Source organism: Callorhinus ursinus, unplaced genomic scaffold (genome assembly GCF_003265705.2).
Source record: "Callorhinus ursinus isolate GAN/ISIS: 27379988/994484 unplaced genomic scaffold, GSC_fseal_2.0 scaffold12, whole genome shotgun sequence".
Classification (NCBI taxonomy): domain Eukaryota; kingdom Metazoa; phylum Chordata; class Mammalia; order Carnivora; family Otariidae; genus Callorhinus; species Callorhinus ursinus.
In genome coordinates this window covers 67,277,560-67,300,403 of record NW_027397074.1, presented here as the reverse complement: position 1 = coordinate 67,300,403, position 22,844 = coordinate 67,277,560, and the positions used below count along the sequence as shown (strand labels likewise).

The window sequence follows — 22,844 nt, the reverse complement described above, 5'->3', positions numbered from 1 at the left end:
TAAAATCTTAGGTTTATAATGCATTTTGATTTTTTGTACATAGTATGTGATAAAAAGCATTTTTCATGCAAGTTTATGGAAGTTAATCAGGTTGGCAGATATCACTTTGATTATTAAATTGATGTATATTAGAACAATATAGTCCATTACTTGAAATTATGTTAGTCTATTAATATGATTATGAAGGAAATATTAGAATTTTGGCTTCACATTTAAAATTGATGCTAGCCCTGTCTTTTCTAACTTTAATTTTCTTAAAACTAATAATAGTAAAATGTTCTATGATTCTTTGATTCATATCTATTAAGCCACTATACTGGGGATGGGAAATCATTTTCTATTAAGGGACTTCTGCTAACAGAAATAAAAAAGCAATTCATGAGCCACAGGAGTAAAACATAACTTTAATTATTATTATAAAGGAAGTAATAAGATTGAAAAAAGAGTCTACGAATCTGGTTCTTGCATTAGGAACAGGCAACTGAAAGTACTATGTAAGCACTTAAGAATTAAGTGTTTAAGCACGCCATAGTTCCATATGTTGGCCAACTGCTGAGGAAGAGAAAAGAGATGGACGGGATTGGGAAGGAAGGATCAGGGAAAATGAATTCAGGAGAGAGACCAGTCAGGAAAGCCACCCCCAGATGGCTAGTGTGGCCTGGCAGTTCATGGGGCAGGGGGGACTGTGGCAGAGTGGAGAAGACCCACCCAGATGAATGGCACTCAATGAAACATGTAAAATTTGTGCTATTAAAAATAGAAAGGCAAACAGAATAGAAGAGGAAAGAAAGAGACTGCAATAGGGCGACTGGGTGGCTCATTTGGTTAAGGGTCTGCCTTTGGCTCAGGTCATGACCCCAGGGTCCTGGGATCGAGTCCCACATCGGGCTCCCTGCTCAGCGGAGAGTCTGCTTCCCCCTCTGCCTGCCGCTCCCCCTGCTTGTGCTCTTTCTCTCTCTCTCCCCCCCCGCCAACTCTCTCTTTGACAAATAAAATCTTAAAAAAAAAAAAAGAAAGAGACTGCAGGATGCAGAAATTTATCAGAGTGCTGAAAAGGAAAACAGGTTTCAGGAAGTCATGAGCATTTTGGGAGACCGGGATTAAGTCATTTTAAAGGGGGGGAGGGTTCTCCTTATTCAGTCAAAAGCATAATGACAGATCTCCTATCTTGGTACTCTCACCCTGGGAAGGATGACATTCAGTTAGGACCCCATCCAGCTTCACAACCATGTCTCTTATCTTGGCAGGGTCTCTGCTGTATCACACCTAGTCCTAGTACAGAAGATGGAATTTCTTCTAGTGAGTTCATGGAAGTCCTTGTTTTTTTTTTTTTTAAGATTTTATTTATTTGCGAGAGAGAAAGAATGAGAGAGAGAAAGCACATGAGAGGGGGGAGGGTCAGAGGGAGAAGCAGACCCCCTGCTGAGCAGGGAGCCTGATGCAGGACTTGATCCCGGGACTCCAGGATCATGACCTGAGCCGAAGGCAGTCGCTTAACCAACGGAGCCACCCAGGCGCCCCCTGGAAGTCCTTGTTGTATATTATTCTATTTCTTTAATATATTTCATGCAGCCTTAGCACACCAGGCACTTACTAGGATCATATATAAATGCCTCTTTTTTTGCTTTCAAGGAACTCATAGCTATAATGCAGGTCAGTAGGCAAAAGATTCTAGGTCTCCGAGACAACATTAAACATGTAATATTATTATTGCAAACTTTAATTCAGATTGTGAGCAACTAGAATTCAGTTGTACTGAATTGACATGAGCGCCAGTCTCGGTACCTTGATAAAAAGGTTTGAAGTGATTAAAACAAAATGTTGATAAATAGCCAACAATGTGAGACTCTATCACTGTGTGACAGGTTTTTAATTTAAGAACATTACATGCTTTTGTATCAAGTTTTTCAATAATATTAATTTTCAAGAACATTAAATTCTGTCTAGTGTACCGAAGCTAGTAATTATAATGCATAAAAACAGCTGAATAACTGGGGTAGTGCCAATTACTCTGTCACTCATAAGTAATCAATTATTTTTGTGCAGCATAGTATATATGATGGCCGCACACAAAGTGATAATGTACAGCTCATAAATGAAAAATAGTTCTTCAAATGCATGGTAAGGCACATCTGAGGGCTTTAACAAATTTACTTGAGAGCTAGGTTTTATCTCTTTGAGGGGTGCTATGTTGAATGGTTTGAAGGGATTTTGGTTCTGGGCTGGCCTGTGTGTCCTAGGAATACTGGGAGCATAGCTCCCTTGTGCTTAAGATGACGCATGTCATTTGACTGACCACACGGCAGACATTGACGTACGGACTGTGTGATGAGTGGAGCATATGACATGGGTGGATTACAGGGGTGATAATGGTGTCTGTCTGGGGACTAGGTGTTGCATCTCCAGGATTTCCCCCTACCTTCCCAGCAGCCCCCCTGTGAAGATGGGAGAATCTTCTCTGAGGCTGACAGCCCCTGGCTCTTCTTCACGAGCTATGTTCTGGCATGCTCGCTAGACCCCTTGTCTTTCAGAAGGCCTCAGCAGTGAGCCTTTCAGGTGTCTCAAGGAGAGCTCCCTTCCTCAGTTCTGGACTCTTCCGAGAAAGGAAGCTTGGGGAGAAGTTGATAAAATTCAGAAACAGCAAGAAAACTGCTTTATAGGTTGTTGTTAGAACTAAATTGGATATTTGGCAGCGCATTTACTGTGTGAGCCAGGCACTGGTTTAATAGACACTAAACTATAATTTTTACTATTAATTGTTATTAATGATAACTATACATTGGAACTAATTGCCTATTTCATACTCTAACAATCTATTTCCCCTTTGGAAAACTCCACAGTCACAAAGGAGGTAATGGAGAGATGCTTTTCTTTGTAAAGGCTGTGTTTCATTTTAAATTTAAGTATAATTTATTAAAATCCCTCTAATTCAAATATATGAAAAAAAAGTTTGGACCCAGAGGCATCTAGAGGATGGTAGGTAGAGTATTATTTAAAGCAAATTATTGGCTTCAGTGGGTGGCATTTATTGAACATTTGCTGTGAAGCTCTGTGAAGAGTGAACCTCAGTTCTTCCCTCAGGAGTGTGTAATGAGGGCTCAAGTGGACCCTTGGTGAGAGAGAGCGAGAGAGAGAGCGAGCGAGACTGTGTATGCGTGTGCATGTGGTTAGGATAAGAGGAAGAGGGACACGAGGTAACAGAAACCAAGAGAGGAGAGTATGAGCCAGGGAGAAATTAGGAGGAAAGGATCCTAGTCATTTTTACTGCATACCAGGGGCTGGGCTTCCTGATGGGTGCCTCCAAGGAGCTTACATGCCACAGGGGAGGGGCGCGCAGACAGGGCTAAAGGCACAGAATCAGCTGAGAGTCACCTGCAGGAGCCTGGGGGAGCAGTGATGGTGCCCTGACCTAGGGAGGGTCAGAGAGCGCTTCAGGTGCTGTAACGGACAAGCCCAGAACTCTCCATGCCTCAACACAACAAAAGTTGTTTCCATGCTGTGTCACAGCCCAATATGGGGATTCCAGGCAGACAGCGTTCTGGGTCTCATTCAGAGACCTAGGGTCCCTCTATCGCATGGTCCCATCATCCTCTCAGACCCCAGAGTCCGCTCCGTTCTGCTGGTGGACGAGGAAAGAGCCTTGGGGATGTACGTCTGCTTTGCAAATGCTAAGTAGTACAAGTCACATCAGCTTATATTCCATGGGCAATAGCTAATCATATGCTCTCTTCCCCACACCAGATACCAGGGGCTTAGAAAATAGAGTGTCTGTCTGGACAGCTGTTTCCCTGTGACAATTCCATGCTACAGAAGAGGAGTCCAAATCTTAGGCGGTAGACCGTGGTCTCTGCTACAGTTGGGTTGGTGAGACATGAATGAAATAAAGCGTAACCCAGCAGCTGGAATCAACAGGTGAATTAATTAAGCTTCTGTGATTGATGGACATGATATCTGAGGGACAGATAAAGTTGTGGGTCACTCCCAGTTTTTGGCTTGGACGGCAAAGCTAATAATCTCTCTATTTACAGAGATAAGGAACAGAGGAAAGGGAAGCAGTTTGTGGGGGAAGGAAGAAAGAATAGGAGTTTGATTTTAGGTATGTGGAGTTTCAGGTACCCCAGGGGGATAGCCACGTGAAGATGAGCAGTTGTGGATTACGTGGGTCTGGAGTTTAGGGGAGAGGTCTAGGCTGGAGAAGGGGATGTAGGAGTCCTCAGTACATAGATAGAAATTGTGTCATGGAAGAGGAAGAACGTTCTGTTGTGTCTGTCTGGGTGAGAGGCAGGTGGATGGGGGTCAGGCCTCCTGCTGGGGGAGGGATCAGGAATGTTGTGGGAGAGAAAAGAAGGGAGCCAGCCAGGACACCCACACCAACACCACGTCCGACTGCAGTTAAGGGCCTGGGAGGGTGGTGCTGTAGTTGGTAGAAATGGGGGAGTTGGGATGGGGTGTTGATTCAGAAGAGGACAATAAATAGTTCAGTGTTTATGATAAAGTTATTGATATTGATGCAGATGTTGATTAATATTGATAACACAGCATTAAATAAGGGGCTTTGGAGGTAATCCCTTTTATTCTAAGTCTTTGAAAACTTAGGGGATAAAGGAGAGGAAAGGTCAGGGTGTTCTTTATTCTATGGGATATTAAACCATGTGCTTAGATACAGTCCCATAGACACTGTGCATTAAAAGGCCTCTGGAGGCCTGGAGAGGGAGTCTTTGTGGGTCCTCATAGGCAGAGGAAGAAAAGGCGAGTGTGGGATCCTGGAGAAGTGAAGAACACAGAGGAGGGTGAGGTCAAGGAAGGAGGAGAGACTAGTTAGCAGGCTGAATAGTAGGAAGCCTTTGTATGGGGGATGGGCTGATATGTCAATAAGCGTGTTTTGTGTGATCTCCCTCATAAAGTACATTTCAAAATTGTATCAGTAAAATGACAGTTCTCATTTATGCAGCTTGTTTGGATGGATGTGGATGTTGCATACACAAATGTTTGATTTGTTTTAGAAAAGAATTAAAATGGCATAAAGTCTTGTTTCGTGAGAGAGTTGAAGGCTAACATAAGAAACTCTGAACACAAGTTTGCAATCTATTAGGAGTGAAGGACATCACATATCTTAAATGGCCCAGGGCCGTTAAGAGATTCAGTTTCGTAGGAGCGGTCCCGCAGCTGCAGAGGATCCAGCGCGCTTGCAGCCAACAGATGTCAGTGTTGTGATGCAAGCCGAGCCAGAGTTTTGGCGTCTCCTCTCCTGCTGTACTCAAGGCTCTGATTTAGTGTATGAATGCCGTCAGCTTCCTCTCCCCCTTAAAAAAAATGCCGGCAAAAGTACATTATAATGAAAGCTTTCTATATACAGAGAATGGCTTTTACACCCATTTATCTGATCGTGAGAATGGACAAGAGCTGATGTCATTTCAGTGTAACTGCAACAGACTGTGAAAAGATAGCATTGGGGTGAAGCTATCTGATAATGAGTGTCTTAGAATGGACAGGGAAAATAGTCAATGGTGAGGAATATATTGACTAAATGTTAGCGCATATCTTTTTTTGGACACAGTCACTGGCTCTAAAAAGGGCCATATTAATTCTTTCACTAGGCTCCCTTGTAGCCTCTGAAAACTTACATTCATTTAAAAGATGCAGCAGCTCTATAGTTCGCTCAGTCCTTCTCTTTGCACGTCCAGGTGTCATGGAGGCTGGGGTCCAGTTGTTTTGTGGGATGTCAGCAACCCTGAGAGGACTGAGTGTCGTCAGCAGTGGATTCCTTCTTTTTCCTTGGAGAGCCTGTTACTGTGACCAAAAGCACTTGCTGTTCGAGGCCGAACAGAGCTACATGTCTCACCAGGCTGCTGGTTTTTAGACCATCGCCCAAAGCGGGGGCTTGGCTAATGAGCTTGCAGACTGAATTCTTTGGGGCCTAGTCTAACTTCTTTTTTCTCTGTGGATGGGGCTGACAATGTAAGCACCTATCTGGTGAAAGTAAGAAGAAATGACACAGGGGTCAAGGTTAAGTGGGGAGAAGTGTACTCCCAACACCTGCAGCTGGCTCACCATCCTGTATTCTCCAGTCTATTCAGGGATTTGGCCTTCCTTGTTGCCCACCTTCCCAGATAATGACTTTTGAGCAACATTCTATCTGAAAGGAAGGAAACTTTGACTCTGACTTTTGGTACAGGAGAAAATTATCCTGATTTCCAGGACTCAGTTTGTCTAGTTACAAGGTAGAGATAATATTGAATTCTCAGCAGTTGGAAGATGTGACATTGTGGTTTATAATAATAAATATAGTTTATTTGGTCTTGGCCCTGTTTTGGCACAGAATTCCTAGAACCCTCAGAATTTCCTAGGTGATGAGGGCAATAAAGTTGTCTTTTGTTGTGCAAGTGAGGCGACTTTTAGAAAGCTTCTAAGGATGGGGTTGCCAGGGCAGCTAACTCTGTGATGGGAGGGTTGGAACTTCCTATCCCTCCTGACCTCTGGGGAAGGGAGAGTGGCTGGAGATTGAGTTCTATCAATCAGACTATGTAACAAAGCCTCCATAAAAACCCAGAAGGACAGAATTCAGAGAGCTTCCAGATGGAGAAACTTGGGGAGACTTGGGGAGAGTGGCATGCCTGGGAGAGGGCATGGAAACTCTGTGCCTTTCCCCCATACCTTGTACTCTTCTATCTGGCTGTTCCTGAGTGTTATCCTTTTATAGTAAATTGGTAAGCTAGTGAGAAAACACGTTTCCTGAGTTCTGTGAGCTGCTCTAGAAAATTAATCAAACTTAAGGAAGGGTCTCAGGAACCTCAGATTTATAGCCAGTTGGTCGGAAGTACAGTAACAACCTGGACTTGTGACTTGAGTCTGAAAAAGAAGGAGGGGGTTGTGGGAACCCCCAATCTGTAGCGGGTTGGTCAGAAACCAGGTAACCACCTGGGCTTGCTACTGGTGTGTGAAGTTGGGGGAGGGGCATCTTGTGGGACTGTGCCCCCAACCTGTAGAATCTGGTGCTATCTAGGGGTAGGTAGTGTCAGAATTGAGTTGAATTCATGGACACCCAGTTGGTGTCCCAAGACTTGCTTGGTGGTCTGGAGGACCCTGCCCCACCTGGCCTCTGCCACATTGCCATTGGGTCCTGGAAACCTAAAAGAGAAAGATTTGTACATGATAGTGATCTAACCATGATGACTATAAAACTGCTTCACATAGCAGGAGGATTCAAACCTAGAGTGTAAGGAAGCGAATTCCATCAGCGCACAAGGTGGATGCTAATGACATCATAGTGCATACTGAGATATTTGGATGTGGCACATTTACACTGTGTCATCCTCACTGTTCGTGGCTGAAGCTACGTTAGACACCAGAAATATGGCAGCTGGATGCTGAGGATAGATCTTTAATTTACAAGTGCACTTATTTGGCACCAGGAATGGTGATAATACTAGAAAGTCTAGTGACTTGCCAGAAGTTGTGGAAGAAGTGCCCAAATTCTGATCATGACTCAGAAAGCTGAAACCAGGAGACACAAAGTCAAGAGAGCTCCGATTGGACCCCAAGGGTCAAAGGCCAGCTGGGAGTGGCAAAGTTATCAGTATTGCCCTATTCCCTTTTGAGCACTAGCCAGCAACTTGGATGGGGTTGTTCTGTGAGGCAGATGTGGATGAATCAAGGTACGCATATCATGAAAATAGGAGGTGGATTGGGAAAAGAACCAATAACCTTTTTGCTCTTGTGTGTTTGAGTGTCACGGGCAGGGTTGGGTCACAGTTGATGGTTGTCATGGCTGCCTGAGCACCACAGTCCATGAGTTCAGCCCACGAACTTTTTGTTGATCTAAACAATGGATCATTGTTTGGGTGAAAAATGGTGGTGGTTGGGGGTGGTATGTGTGGCAGAGGTGGACAGGAATTTCAGTCCCAGGGAATAGCATGAGTAAAGGGGGGCTTTTGAAGGTGATCTGTGTAGGAGAAGGCAGAGGGCAGGTTGTCTAGCCTGGCAAGGGACATGAAAGGACATAATAGAAGACAAAACTCACAAGGTACTTTGGGCTCAGATGTCAGAGAGCCTTAAAATTTATGCTAGGGAATCTAGGCTTGGCCACAGGTGGTGGGAAGCCATTTCCAGCTGGGGAATGATGATATGTCTTAGAGAAAAGTAATCTGGGCAGCAGAAACCTGATTCTAAGGAGAGGCAAGGGCTCCAGTTTAAAAGGAGCAGGTCATATAAGCTATAACGCAGGGCCAGAACCTGAGCAGTGGCAGTTGGATAGCAAAGACATGACTTTAAGGTAAAATTAGGTTGGATTAAGAAATGTAAAGACCCTAAGCACTGACAAGCTAATGGCATCCTCCCTAGCACTCATATGTTGTTTAAAATAAAAACACTGAATTGTAAAATAAACATAACAAAATCCAATAAACTTCTGATTTTGCCTATAACAATATTTTGATATTTTTATAGAAACATCAAATATACACTTCTTTCAAATTTTGTTTTTTTTTAAAGATTTTATTTATTAGAGAGAGGGAGAGAGAACACACGCACGCGCGTGCACACACACACACACGCATGAATGGTTGTGGGGGAAGGGCAGAGGGAGAGGGAGAAGCAGACTCCCTGATGAGCATGGAGCTGATGGGATGTGGGACTCCATCTCAGGACCCTGAGATCATGACATGAGCCGAAGGCAGATGCTTAACCGACTGAGCCACCTAGCTGCCCTCAAATTTTGTTTTCATGCTATTGGAGATGACTTTGCTTCATTCTCATCCTAAGAAGGTACTTAATATTCCTATAGGGTTATCTAGTCATGGATAAAATGGGTAGTATTTGGAAACCCATTGGAAATAGGAGATAAGGAATAGAGTGGAGTTTCTGGCTTTGTCCATAGGGAGGAGAGAGAAGCCATTGACAAAGAACATAAGGTGGGTCCTGGGTATAAAGCACTGATAAGGTTCTAGAGGGAGAAACAAAGAAAGCATTAAGACCCTGCCCCAAACGTTGCTGAACGTAAGAGCCATTCAAGCTGCTGACATAGTCAATTATAATATTTATTGACTCATAATATTGCATTCTTTTAATATCTAGAATATTAAACAACAAAAACTAACCCAATTGAAAAATAGGCAAAGTACTTGAATAGACATATCTCCAAAGATGACATAGAGATAGATGGCCAACAAGCATGAAAGATGCTATACCTCACTCATCATAGGAGAAATACAAATACCACAATGAGATATCACCTCATACCCATTAGTATGGCTACTCTTGAAAAACCAGAAAATAGTAAGTGTTGACAACCATGTGCACTATTGGTGAGATTATAAAATGGTGCAACCACTATGGAAGACAGTATAAAACTTCATCAAAAAATTTAATTTAGAACTATCACATGATTCAGCAATCTCACTTTTAGGTATATATCCAAAAGAATTTAAAGCAGAAAAAAAAAGAATTTAAGGCAGGATCTCAAAGGGATAGTGTGTTTGCATGCCCATGTTCATAGCAGCATTGTGCATGATAGCCAAGAGTAGAAGCAATCTAAATGTTCATCAGTGGATGAATGGATAAAGAAAATTTAGTGTGTGTATATATATATAATGGAACATTATTCAGCCTTAAAAAGAAAGGAACGACATGGATAAAGCTTGAGGACATTATGCTAAGTGAAATAAACCAGTCACAAAAAGACAAATACTTTGTGATTTCAATTATGATGTGTCTAAGGTAGTCAAACTCATAGAAACAGAAAGTAGAATAGTTGTTGCCAGGGCCTGGGGGGAGGGAAACAGGGAATTGTTCTTTTAATGGGCATAGAGTTTTCGTTTTGCAAGATGAAGAGTTCTGGACATCTGTTGCATAAAAGTGTGAATATGGTTAACACTACTTACCTGTACACCTAAAGCTGAATAAAATGGTAAATTTTATGTCACATATTTTTTTACCACAGTTTTTTAAAGTTACAACTTTTTGCCTTTTCCATTATTACAAACCTAAACCATCTCTTCTAAGTTCCAAAAAATCAAGCTACAAAGAAAACATGGAAACATAATCTGTTACTGTTCACAGGTACCCTGAATTAAATTTAATCTAAGAGATTAGTTTGTGTCATACAACTGTGGGGGCATGGGCATCAAAAGAGAAAGGGAGAGAGCAAAGTGGCTTTTTAGTATAAAGCATAATGAGATTTCTAGGAATAAGTCATTTAGCTGGCAGCAAGGGGTCCCACTCATGTCATCACAAAGATGGATGCTCACTTGTCTCAGCATGGCCTTCACTCTACAGTTTCTTCCCTTAGGTTTGTGGATCCTATCTGTGTGCATAGTGTGTATATATATATATATATATACACACACACACACACACACCTATATACCCCTATACCCTGATAGTGATAAAATAGCAGGAATAATGATACAGACCAGAATAATAAGTAATACTGAGTGTTTTCTCTGTATAAGATTCTGTGTCCAGTCTTTATATGCACATATGAACTCATTTAATTGTCACGATGACCCTTTTAGGTAGCTATTAGTCTTCACTCCATTTCTCAGTGGAGGAACCTAAGTCATGGAGAACTTAAGCACACATAAATCATAAATAGTGAAACTTAGGCTTGACCCTGATAATCGTATTTTAGAGCCTGAGGCTTTAACCACCATTCTACTTGTGGTAGTCGATATGAAGGGTTTAGTAGAGTAGGGCATTGCAGAAATGTATATATGGCAAAAATAAAAAGCAGATAGAGTATTGAATCATCTGACTTAAGGGTAGTTTTCCTCTATGACTAAAAAATTTATATACCAATATGTAACTATCTGTAATAGTTACAAGAGTAGTTCTACTAAAATGCTAATAGTATTTGTTTGTATGAGGGACATAAAATGCTTGTTAAAGAGGAAGACATTATTTTAGTATGCTGATAGTAATACATGCCTTTTTAATTGAAAATTTATTGAGGGACCCCTGGGTAGCTCAGTCGGTTAAGCGTTCTGCCTTCGGCTTAAGTCATGATCCTGGGGTCCTGGGATCGAGCCCCGCATCAGGCTCCTTGTTCATCAGGGAGCCTGCTTCTCCCTCTGCCTGCCACTCCCCCTGCTTGTGCTCTCTCTCTCTCTCTCTCTGACAAATAAATAAATAAAACCTTTTAAAAAAAGAAAATTTATTGAGATAATGGTAGGTTCACATGCAGTTGCAAGAAATAATGCAGAGAGGTGCCCCTGGGTGGCTCAGTTGTTTGAGCATCTGCCTTGGGCTCAGGTCATGATCCCAGGGTCCTGTGATGGAGCCTGCGTTGGGCTTCCTGCTCAGCAGAGAGTCTGCTTCTCCCTCTGCATCCCTCCCCCCACCCCCTACAATGGGCACATGCTCTCGCTCTCTCAAATAAATAAATAAATAAATAAATAAATAAATAAATAAATAAAATATATTTTTTAAAGAAAGAATGCAGAGAAATCTCATGTACCATTTACTCACTTTCCCCCAATGGTAGCATCTTGCAAAACTATAGTACAATATCACAACCTAGATATTGGCATTAGTAATAATCCACCTTTCTTATTCACATTGTCCCCATTTTTTTGTACTCATCTGTGTGTGTGTGTGTGTGTGTGTGTGTGTGTGTGTGTTTGGTTCTATACAGTTTTATCACATGTGTAGGTTTGTGTATCTACCACTACAATCAAGACCCTGAACCCTTTCATCACGAGGATCCCCATGTTTCCCTTTTATAAGCACATCTTTCTTTCTCCCTCCTGCCACACCTTCCGTCCCTCATCTGTTTCCCATTTCCATAATTTTGTCATTTCAAGAATGACAAATGGAATCACACAGTCTGTAGCCTTCTGCGTTTGGATTTTTTACCCAGCATAATTCGCTTGAGATGCCTCCAAATCGTTTCATGTATCAGTGATTCATCCCTTTGTACTGCTGAGTCATGCGCTGTACTATGAATGTACTACCGCTGTTGAATCCACCTGTCGAAGGACATCTGGGCTGCCTTGGTTAGTGACTATTAAAATTGGGCTGCTATGACTCTTTCCTGACAGGCTGTGGTGTGACTCTAAGTTTCCCATTTCTTTGGCATAAACATCCAAGAGACAATTATGATGGCATATGATAGTGGTATGTTTAATTTTACAAGAAACGGCCTGTATTAATTTTCTATTGCTGCCACAAAATTAGTGGCCTAAAACAACACACATTTATTCAGAAGTCTGAAATGAGTCTTATGCAATCGGCAGGGGGGATTCCTCCTGGGTTTTCCAGAGGAGAATCTATTTCTCGCCTCCACCAGCTCCTCCATGTTTAAAGCCAGGTTTGGAGCATCTTCTCTTCTCTCCGACACCTGTCTTCATCTTCCAAGAACCCTCGTGATGTTATTACACCCACTAGATAATCCAGGATAATCTCATGTCAAGATTTTGGTCTAATCACATCTGCAAAATCTCTTTTGTCGTATAAGGTAATGTTTTCAAAGGTTCTGAGGATTCGGCCAAGAACACCTTCTGGGGGCCGTCAGTTAGCCCCCCACGCTGCGAAAATTTCTTCCACAGGGACTGCTGTTTTGCCTTCTTACCAGTAATGTAGGAGCAATTCATTTTTTCTGCATCCGCACCAGCGTGTGATGTTGCCAGTGTTTTTCATTTTAGCCATTCCACTAGTGCATGGTGATACCTCATTGTTGTTGGTTTTCATTTATCTTTCCCTGATGGCTAATGATGTTGAACACCTATTCATGTGCTCATTTGCCACCTGTCCAGCCTTTTCATTCAAATATCTGTTCATATCTTTTGCCCATTTTCTAATGGATTGTTACCTTTTTTTAACTGTTGAATTTGGAATATTCTTTATAGTGTTTAGATCTTAGTCTTTTGTTGGGCATGTGGTTTGCGAGTACTTTTTCCCATTTATAGCTTGCCTTTTATCCTCTTCACATGGTCTTTTATAAGACAAAAGTCCTCAATCTGATGAAGTCCAATTTATTGAGTTTTCCTTTGATGAATTATGCTTTTTGTGTCTAGTCTAAGAACTTTTTGCCTATCCTGAGACCTGGAGTTTTTCTCTTATTTTTTGGTTTCTAAAAGCTTTATAGCTTTATGTTTTACATTTAAATCCATGATCCCTTGTGACTTAATTTGTTTAGAAGAAGTCAGTGCTTTTAATAGAAAAAAATTGGGTGATATGAGCCGATCTTAGAGTCTTTTGGCTCCTGAAGATTATATTCATGATGTCATTTGTTTAGTAAGAATTGATGCCAAAAATAGACATCTTCTTTGCAGATAAATTCTGTGGGTTTCAGTAGCAAAGCAAACATAAAATGTTTCTGATTCCCCTGGGCATAGTTCTGGACTCTTTTTCATGTGAACATCCAAAAAAAAAAAAAAAAAAGAAACTCCTTACTTCAATTAAAAAAAAAAAAGAATACCTGACTTTGTAGTTCTTTTCTGAAGAAAAATAATGAAAAAAGATTCTGTGACATCTTTCTTGCTCAATTTATTTGTTGTGGGCTTGAGTAATTTTAACTGATGCCTTATTAGAAAAGAGCTCCGTGAACTGGCTTAATGTTCTCAGTACTGGTTGTTTCATTACCTATTCCTCTAGTTTCAGAAGCACGAGGGGCATTTTTCAATGTTAAGTATCTAATTAAGTTCTATATTATATTGTTGGACTATGGCTGGAGGGTAGAGCTGAGGCAAGTCATAGAGGAATTTTGGAAAGGAATTAGGGAGAGATTTGTAAAAGGTAAAACCCAGCATTTTGAAGGATGGGACAGAAACATAAGGATTATCGGTATTATTGCTGAATGTTAATAAGAGACCCACAGAGGGTCTTTCCCTCAACCCTAGGTTATATATTAAAGAAGTAAACGTAAACTTGTATCTCCCTCTGAAATATTCAGAAGTGTTCACTCTCATCAGTTCAGATACATTCTTGTTCTGGTAATTTTACATTGCAAATTTCATGATGGATTTCATACTCTGGAACAAATTCAATAGAATGTAATGTATGTGCTTTTGAATTTCCAAAAGTCGGTATGGAAGGTGAAGTGGCTTTTGTAATAAATATAGCAACTGGATTGGTAGAGATAATTATGGAGTGATTCTATCCCTGCCCCTTGAAGATTGATTCCACTGAAATCGATGAAATTACATGCATGGATCAAAGATAGGATGTTGATTAATTTTCACATGTCAAGTTAAATCAGCTCATGAACTAGTTGCTACATGTGCTAGAAGAGCAATGTTAAAATATATAATCAGATCTTTATGTGCTTTTGCAAAAATTATTAGTCTTAAAGACTATATCTTATACATGTTATTTTGTTGTCAAAAATATGATAAAATTAATATGAATGTTATTGCTGCACACATATCTTGGAAATGATGAGTGCATAATTTCAAGGACCCTTTGGTGATGTATCTGGTCTCCACAATTGTAGCTTGATTGTAGATCATCAAATGAAGGGAATAAGCCTCCAAAAATAAAGATGGCACTATTATAATTAGTCTTTCTTCTTTCAAAGCAAAGACGGAAGTGCATATTCTTTTTTTGGTGGGTGGGGGGGTTCAGAGAGAGAGAGAATCTTTAAGCAGGCTCCACGCCCAGCACTGAGCCCGACTCAGAGCTCCATTTCATGACCCTGAGATCATGACCTGAGCCGAAATCAAGAGTCAGATGCCCAACTGATTGAGCCACCCAGGCGCCCCCAGAAGTGAATATTCTAATGGAAGGTGGAAAACTCTGGTCTTCTTGAGCTAACAGCATAGCCTTCCCCACCCACTTGGGCTCAACCTGTGTGCTCATCCTTTCTTAGCATCTGAACGGCCATGGACATGTCACATGACATGGATGCTCCTCCCTCACGTGACAGCTCCCTAACGCTGTGTGACCAGATCACAGCTTCTAAAACATCCTATTTCAGACTTGGATCTAGAATTAAAGAGGCCCAATGTAAAAATATCACGTCAGGTTAATTACTCAACCAGAAACCCCCTTTTTGTCTTCTTGGATCACCTGATCATTTTTTTTCTGACCTTGCCCCATTGTCTTTGGTTTGTGGACAATTCTCTGATAGGTATACCCTTATTTAACTTTTGTATAGCTTATGCAAACATAGGTCTGAGTGACGTGGGACTCCATTCCTCTCCAGTGATTGCGTGTGACAAATGCTCACTTTAGCCTGAAAGGGTACTGTACTCTTTCATGGCTTTATTTGGCCATACGGTTGAGGGCTGAGCTGCCTTCCCCAGTCCCTCCATGCAGAAGTAATAGCTCCCTTCTGTGAATTTCCTCAGCACTCCATCTGATTCTGTCTTAGAGAATCTCTAACTCTTTACTTGATATAATACTTACCTATGCACCAGCGTATCTCTCCATAGACTGGGAGCCTCCGGAGGGCTCAGGCTGTGTCAAAGATGCTTTTGCTTTTGTGGTTTCACATGGCATCTGGTTGGGGCCCGTAGTAGACTGGGCACAGCATAACAGTGGGCAGGCAGGTTGTGTCCAGGTTTTCCGCGTATTATGAAGTCTGAGTGAGGCATATCATGATATTTAGTGGAGCTATATATGTTGTAACATTTAATGACAAGGCTTTTGTTGGTCCGAATCATACGTTTCAGATCAGTGGGTCTGGTGTCCTTATGACCAACTTTTCTGCATTTACGTCTTCAAAAGGAGAAAGTGGCTCTCTCCTCTCTTTTTGTTCCCTGTTTTTATCTCCTAGGACATGAAGCATGCTTATGCATGCTCTTCTTGCTAATCACTACTTTGTGACTAATCATCAGGGACCTTAAATTTAGAAGAAAATATGTAAAATTCATGACCTGAATTTGTTTTTAGGGAGCTACTGAAGTATTTTCCTGAAAAAAAAAACCACAGTCCTAATCCTTTTATTATTAATATTAGATTATCCTTAGAATCAACATGTTATATAGTGATTATGAAGAAACAACCTGATATTTCTATAGAGGCATTATCATACATAAAAAATGTCTCTGGTTTTCATGCGGAAGTACTGTATACTTCCAAAGTACAATTATTATTATTATTATTTTTTAATTATTATTAAAAGTGGGTCTATAAAGCCAGGAAGATATATGTTTTCCAAGAAAACAGGAAACAAATTTGGTTTTACTAGTCATACCCAGTGGAAAGTCATTAATTTTCTTCTGAGAATAAAATAGAATTGCAAGTGGGTGTTTAAAAAATGCATTAAAATGGCAATGTGCACATAATTTAAATGAGCAAGAGCTGCTAATTATTCTGGCATGTGTTCAGTTACTTTTGTACTATTTCTCCTCTAATGTAAACAAGAGAAATCCTCTTAATTGTCAAAAATAGCTTTTTAGTAAAGGTTTTTTTCTGTCTTTTTTCTGTTCTTTTTGTACAGTTCACATATTTAAGAACTAGTCACAAAGTGTGATGATTTAGAACATTTTTTTAAAAAAAGAATGTGCTATTACTTATATTTTTCGGCTCTTAAAATAAAATTAAAGAGCTAATTAAGCTATTCATTTACTAGAGCAGAAAATAATTATGCAATGTGTATCTGGAGGAATAAACGGCCTCATGTGCATCCAAATGAGGTAAAAGCGGGTTGAGACATAGTCATGTAACTGGGTACATGGAGCACATTTCATAATGAAGAAGGCAGGTCCTTTACTATAGTATACTTGATCATTGTTTTCCAGAAATGACATTGATTTGTGGACGTGTCTACAGTATTCTTCATGGCTCAGGACCTTCAGTGTATGACTAAATACTGCAGTCTTATTTTTAAGTTTTTTATCATACATTTACAAAATCTGAATGAGTTAATTAAGTTTATTAGAACATGCTTCTGCTTCCTCCAGTTTGGTGAACTAAATACTCAGCTAGTTCCTGGACAAAACATACTTATTGTTGAGTAACAGAATGTTGGACCAAAATTCTTCCCCCTGAGTTTTTTTTTTTTTTAAAGATTTATTTATTTGAGAGAGAGAGAGCATGCACGTGAGCGGGGGCGGGAAGGTAGAGGGAGGGGGGAGGGCCAGAGGGCCAGGGAGAGAAGCAGACTCCACACTGAGCATGGACCCTGAGGTGGGGCTCGATACCACAACCCTGAGATCATGACCTGAGCCGAAACCAGGAGTGGGTCCCTCAAGTGACTAAGCCACCCAGGCACAAGATTTGTTTATTTATTTTAGAGAGAGAGAGAGAGAGAGAGAGAGTCCCTGAGTTTTGATTGAAGCACCAATATGATAGATACCAAAGAGAGAGAACACTGTGAGAACCACATCGATGAGGTAGTAGCTCAAGGACATGAAAAGGGTCATTGCATGGGAGAAGAAAGGGTTAGTGAGGAGGATATCTTTGGAGAAAACCATGTGATAAATCCCACAGTTTCCCCCCACACAGAGGGAGATCCTTCTTCATCTCAGGTCCAGTGAGAACTTCCATGACACCATCTAGAAAGCTTTGTTATGTGGAGTCCGAGTCTGGTGTCAGAAATCTAGAGGGCAAGAGAAGGGCTAACCAACCACCCTGTGGCAGACTTTGGGAGGGTTTTTTGTTTTGTTTTGTTTTTCGTTTTTTGTTTGAGGTTTTTTTTGTTTTTTGTTTTTTGTTTTGTGGGGTTTTTTTTTTTTTTTTTTTTTTTTTTTTTTGGCAAAAGCTGTCTCATTGTTTCAGAGACTAGACGTGGGCACTTGGGTGAAAAAGCCAGTGTGGTTTCTGTTAGAGCCTGCCATGTGCAATGGATGAGAAGATATTGGGAGATAGAGGCTGGTTATATACCACTGGTGTACAAAGACTAAGGGGGAATTGTGAATGACCACTCAGGTTATAAAAGCACCCATTTGGGGCTAGACATTATGAGAGAAAGATATCCACTGATAGTAAGCTCTGCAGAGCTCATTAACCCTCAGCTCATGAGGATATCAGTTCAAGTATGAACGTTTGTCCCATGTCTCTGTCATCCTCCTAATTTGACCCTGATGACATCAAAACATCAGCTTGGGAGAGGGAAGAGGAAGAAAGAGAAGAGAAGCACAAAGCAGTGAATTAGGGAAGAAGCCAATCAGCCTCTCTCATTGTAGGCTTTCAACTTGAAGCAGAAGCGAGCTGGGAGAGGAGGAGATTTACTGCTAAATCAAGCCCAGAGTTATAATTATTATACAGAATTGGACATCCTAGTTTCTGAATCAAGACTGTTTTTCTTTCAAGCATAGGGAAACATTATCCCTGCTAAATAAAGCCTAATGGAACAGTGGGAGGCAGAAATAAAGTTGTGTTTTGATTACATTATGATATACATGTGCTTGAGTAACATCGTGATTTCAAATGCAGTGCTGTTTGTAGGAAATGAGGGAAATATCTAACAGTGTAAAAAAAAAAAGAATACTTTGTTGAAATTTGAGTAGCAGATGCAGTGAGCTGTAAGCAAATGCAATCAGGAGACTGAGCTTTGTGCCCAATGGAAGGTGACTGAATAGAACATGAGACTTCTTTTTTAGGTTCAGACCCTGGAAGGGAGATAAGGAAGCTCCAGGTCTAGTGCTCCCTGGCCTCCAGCAGAAGAAAGGGAAAACCTGCTCTGGAGGAAGGCAACCTCCATTGGCCCTCAGGATTCCTATAGATTAATATCTACCAAAGATAAACTCACAATCAAAGATCACCAAAATGACAGAAGAAAAAGCCTCTGTCTCATCATGAGAAGAGTCAGTAGAAACAATAAGCAAAGGATTTAGAGCCCTAATAAATTCAGGTTTCAGAATTATCAGAATGTAAAATATCAAATGATTATATATGAAATGTTTAAAGAAATAACCTGGTATCTCATAGAAATGAGAAAGCAGTAAGGAACTATCCAAAATAAACAGGAAGATTTGAAAAGAGACCAATACAAATTTCAAAATGGGAAAATATAATTGTTCAGTTGATACTGAAAAATTAATGAGTTGGTTAAATGGCAAATTAAGCACAATTGAGAGAATCATTGATATATGGATTGAAAGAAATTACCTAGAATGCAGCATAGAAAGACAAAGAGATGGAAAATGTGAGAGTTTATCACCAACAGGCCCTAATAAATGAACTCCTTAAGCAAACATTTTGGCCTCAAAATTCCTTTGCATTCTTAAAAATTATTGAGGACCCCAAAGGGCTTTTGTATATATGGGTTATATCTATTAGTATTTACCATATAAGTTAAACCTGAAGTTTAAAATTTTTTATTAATTTATTAAATTTATTTATTAATTTATTAAAAAAACAAACCCATTTAGGGTACCTAGGTAACTCTGTCAGTTAAAGATCTCTCTCTTTTTTTTTTAAGATTTTATTTATTTGACAGAGAGAGACACAGAGAGAGAGGAAACACAAGCAGGGGGAGTGGGAGAGGGATAAGCAGGCTTCCCGCTGAGCAGAGAGCCCGATGTGGGGCTCGATCCCAGGACCCTGGGACCATGACCTGAGCCGAAGGCAGACGCTTAACAACTGAGCCACCCAGGTTCCCCTAAAGATCTGACTCTTGATTTTGTCTCAGATCATGTTCTCAGGGTTGTGAGATGGATCTCCATGTTGAGCTCCCTGCTGGGTGTAGATGCTTAAGATTCTCTCCCTCTCCCTCTGCCCCTCCCCACTCCCTCTCTTAAAAAAGAAAAAATTGATGTTAGCATAAATGACGTATTTTAAGGAAAAATAACTTATTTTCACACACAAAAACATTAGTGAGAAATTGTTTTACATTTCTGACAATCTATTGCCTGGGTAAATAGAAGACTGCTAGATCCTCATACCTGCTTCTGCATTCATTCTGTTGCTGTATATTGTTTTGGTTGAAATGTATGAAGAAAATCTGTCCTCTTGCAGATGTGTAGCTGGAAAAGGGAGAAGTATTTTAATAGCCTTTGCAGATAACAGTGGATATTATTCTTGGTACTGTAGCAAAACTCATCAAATAGTAGTTTCCTAATGGTTAATTGCAATGTGGAATTTGAAAGCAATATCAGTAAACATTTTTTACATTTTGTTACATTAAAGTTTATTTGCCTATCTTAAGCTTTAAATGGATCTTTTACCTGTGTATGATCTTATAACATCAAAAACTGGTGATTTGGAAAACATTGGTAATGTAGGTCTTCTTAACATTGATACAAAAGTCACATTCATTAACATCATCATTGATCTTGTTATGAAAGTCCATGTACTGAACAGCTGTGAAGCCCATGGTGCGAAATACAAGTTTTCTAAAATTCTAATTTTCCTTGAAAACTTGAATTTTGTCATTGGCAACAAATTCTGTCATTTGTTTTCCTTGAAATAACAGGCTTACTTCATTCAATTTTAAGAAAATGATGCCAATTATCCAAGTCTGAATAGCCATAGTTCATCCTGTCAGTCATTCTTTTAAGTAAAGATGGTGTTCCATGAAAAAACTGGTTACGTCAGCTTGCAACTCAATCACACAAGTGTTTTCCTTGAGACAACCATCATATTTCGGTATTCAGAAGTGTTTTTCGTACTTCCCATTTGGTTACAGAGAATATTAAAAAGACATTGTGTAAACAGGGCCAAGATTTAATAAAATTAATATGTTCTTTTCTGCTTCACCAAGCATACTGTTAAGTGAACTAGCATTTCAGAAAATTTGCTAAGAGTGGGTGAAAGAGAAGAACAAATGATTCTTAGCTTAGTTTGGTCCACTGCCTTGATTTGTGTTAAGGTACCAGCATTTTTACCCACCGTTGCTTTTGCACCATTAAGGTATGTGTCAATGCAGTGAATAAGACAAATAACACCTTAGTATTATTGTGAAAGTATTTTGACCTTCTAGACTCCTCCTAAGAGGGTCTTGGAACCCTTGTCAGTCCATAAAGCACACTGTGAGACTGTTATTCTAAAGAAATGAGAAGAATGTCTCCAGAAGTAAGGTCTAAAATAGAAGAAGGTCTAGTGAACAAAGAAACTGGTAATCTAACGAATCTTATGTGTATACAATAATAACATCTTATTTGTGGGAATTAAAACACTAGAGTTAAATTATATGGGACAGTGGCATGTAAATTGGGAAGGGTGTTCAGGAGTGAGGGCTATGGAACAGAATAACTTTAGAATTTAACTTAAATACGAAGGAGATGTTTTAAGGAGAATGTCCAACTAAACATTATAAATTGAATGCTTGCATTTATTTTCAATCCCTTCCCCAAATCACAAGTATGACAATAAATGGATATTTTTATTTAAAAAAATTTTTTTAAAGAGTTTATTTGAGAGCGAGAGACCCCATGCAAGTGCATGCGCGTGCCCTCATGAGCAGGGAGAGGGGCAGAGGGAGAAACATAGACTCCCTGCTGAGCTAGACTTCTGTCTTAAAAATATCTATTTAGGGACGCCTGGGTGGCTGTCAGTTAAGGTTAAGTGTCTGACTCTTGATTTTGGCTCAGGTCATGTTTTCAGTGTCTTGAGATCGAGCCCTATGTCAGGCTCCACGTGGAGCCCGCCTAAGATTCTCTCTCTCCTTCTCGCTCTGCCCTCCCCCCAAAGACAGAAGCCTATAGGAACAAGTGAAGAGACAATAGCAGCCAAATTTAGGAAGCTCGTTTAGGAAAGCAGGTGATCATCATCTCAGAGGGCCTGGGAAAGCTGACTTCCAAGCTTCATGAGGAGTCAGCAGAAACAATGAAAAATGATTTAGATTCCTAAGAACTTCAGATTTAGAACCACCAGAGGCAGAATATAAATTATGTACAAAATTGCTTAAAGAAAATAACATGTCCTCACATAAAAAGGAAAGCAACAAGACACTCAGAAATGCCATGTGTACCTGGGAGAAATAAATGGCATTATATGCATCCAGATGGAGAAAGCTGAGGAGCAACTGGTTGAGGAATCCTCTGATAGTTCAGATGTCATTAGGCATGTCTTGGAAGTGGGGGGAAGGTGAGGCCACAAAAGGAGGAGCGGCTGAAAGGTGTTCTAGGAAGCGGCCAGCCCCCCAGCCTTTCTACCCTGGAGATCTCCAACGGATAGGATGATTCACGCCTTCTGGGCTAGCGAGGGACCAGCACGGTTGGGGGTGCAGTAGAGTTAAAGCTTAAACACTGGAGGGTAGGCACTGAATGTGTGTGCAAAGCAGCAGCATCTATCTAAAATTCAAATAACTGTGTTGTACGGATTGAAGAGTGATATTTGTGCGTATGTGGTAGGTTAGAAGAGGATGGGGGTATGTGTGAAAGTAATTTAAGTCTTTATTTTCCTGAGTGAGAAGGTAATAGATAATGCCTGAAACAAAAAAAATCAAGAAGTAATAATATGAGCATGTTATGTAGAGATATGGACACCAATAGCCTAAGATATGGACACAGCCCAAGAATCAGATAAAAAATTAAAAGTACTTGCCTCTGGGGATTAGGGTATGAAGCTGCATTTGACTCAAAAACTATTTGATTCTGGGGCACCTGGGTGGCTCAGTCATTAAGCGTCTGCCTTCAGCTTGGGTCATGATCCCAGGGTCCTGGGATCGAGCCCCACATCAGGCTCCCTGCTCAACGGGGACTCTGCTTCTCCCTCTCCCTCTGCCCCTCCCCTGTTCATGTGCAGGCGTGCATGCAGGTGCTCTCTTTCTCTCTTCTCAAATAAATGGATAAAATCTTTAAAAACCAAGACAGAAAAAAACCTATTTGACTCTAAGCTATGTCCACATGTATCTTTGATTAAAATAAGAATGAAATTTTAAAATTATAAAGGTAACTACTGAAAGAGTAGAAATAGGTTCTATAATTTCAAACTCGTCAGAGAAGAAAAAAACCAGAAAAAGTAATCTAAATAAGATTTAGGAAAAAATACCAGGCCCAGATATTTTTACCAAACTTTAA

At 40.3% G+C, this 22,844-nt stretch overlaps 1 long non-coding RNA gene across 2 annotated transcripts in view; it reads right to left on the bottom strand.

Moving 5' to 3' along the window:
• Positions 1-4,939: 4,939 nt before the first annotated feature.
• LOC112818520 (uncharacterized) overlaps positions 4,940-22,844 on the bottom strand; it is a 38,892-nt gene continuing 20,987 nt past the window's right edge. The window contains exons 3-7 of one of the 2 annotated variants that reach the window (XR_012380143.1): positions 19,767-19,847; positions 15,343-15,517; positions 10,428-10,565; positions 5,625-5,790; positions 4,940-5,303 (exon numbers count right to left, since the gene is read on the bottom strand). This is a non-coding gene — a long non-coding RNA (uncharacterized lncRNA). The remainder of the gene's footprint in view (positions 5,304-5,624; positions 5,791-10,427; positions 10,566-15,342; positions 15,518-19,766; positions 19,848-22,844) is intronic. The other variant, XR_003206605.2, reaches the window with a different exon arrangement.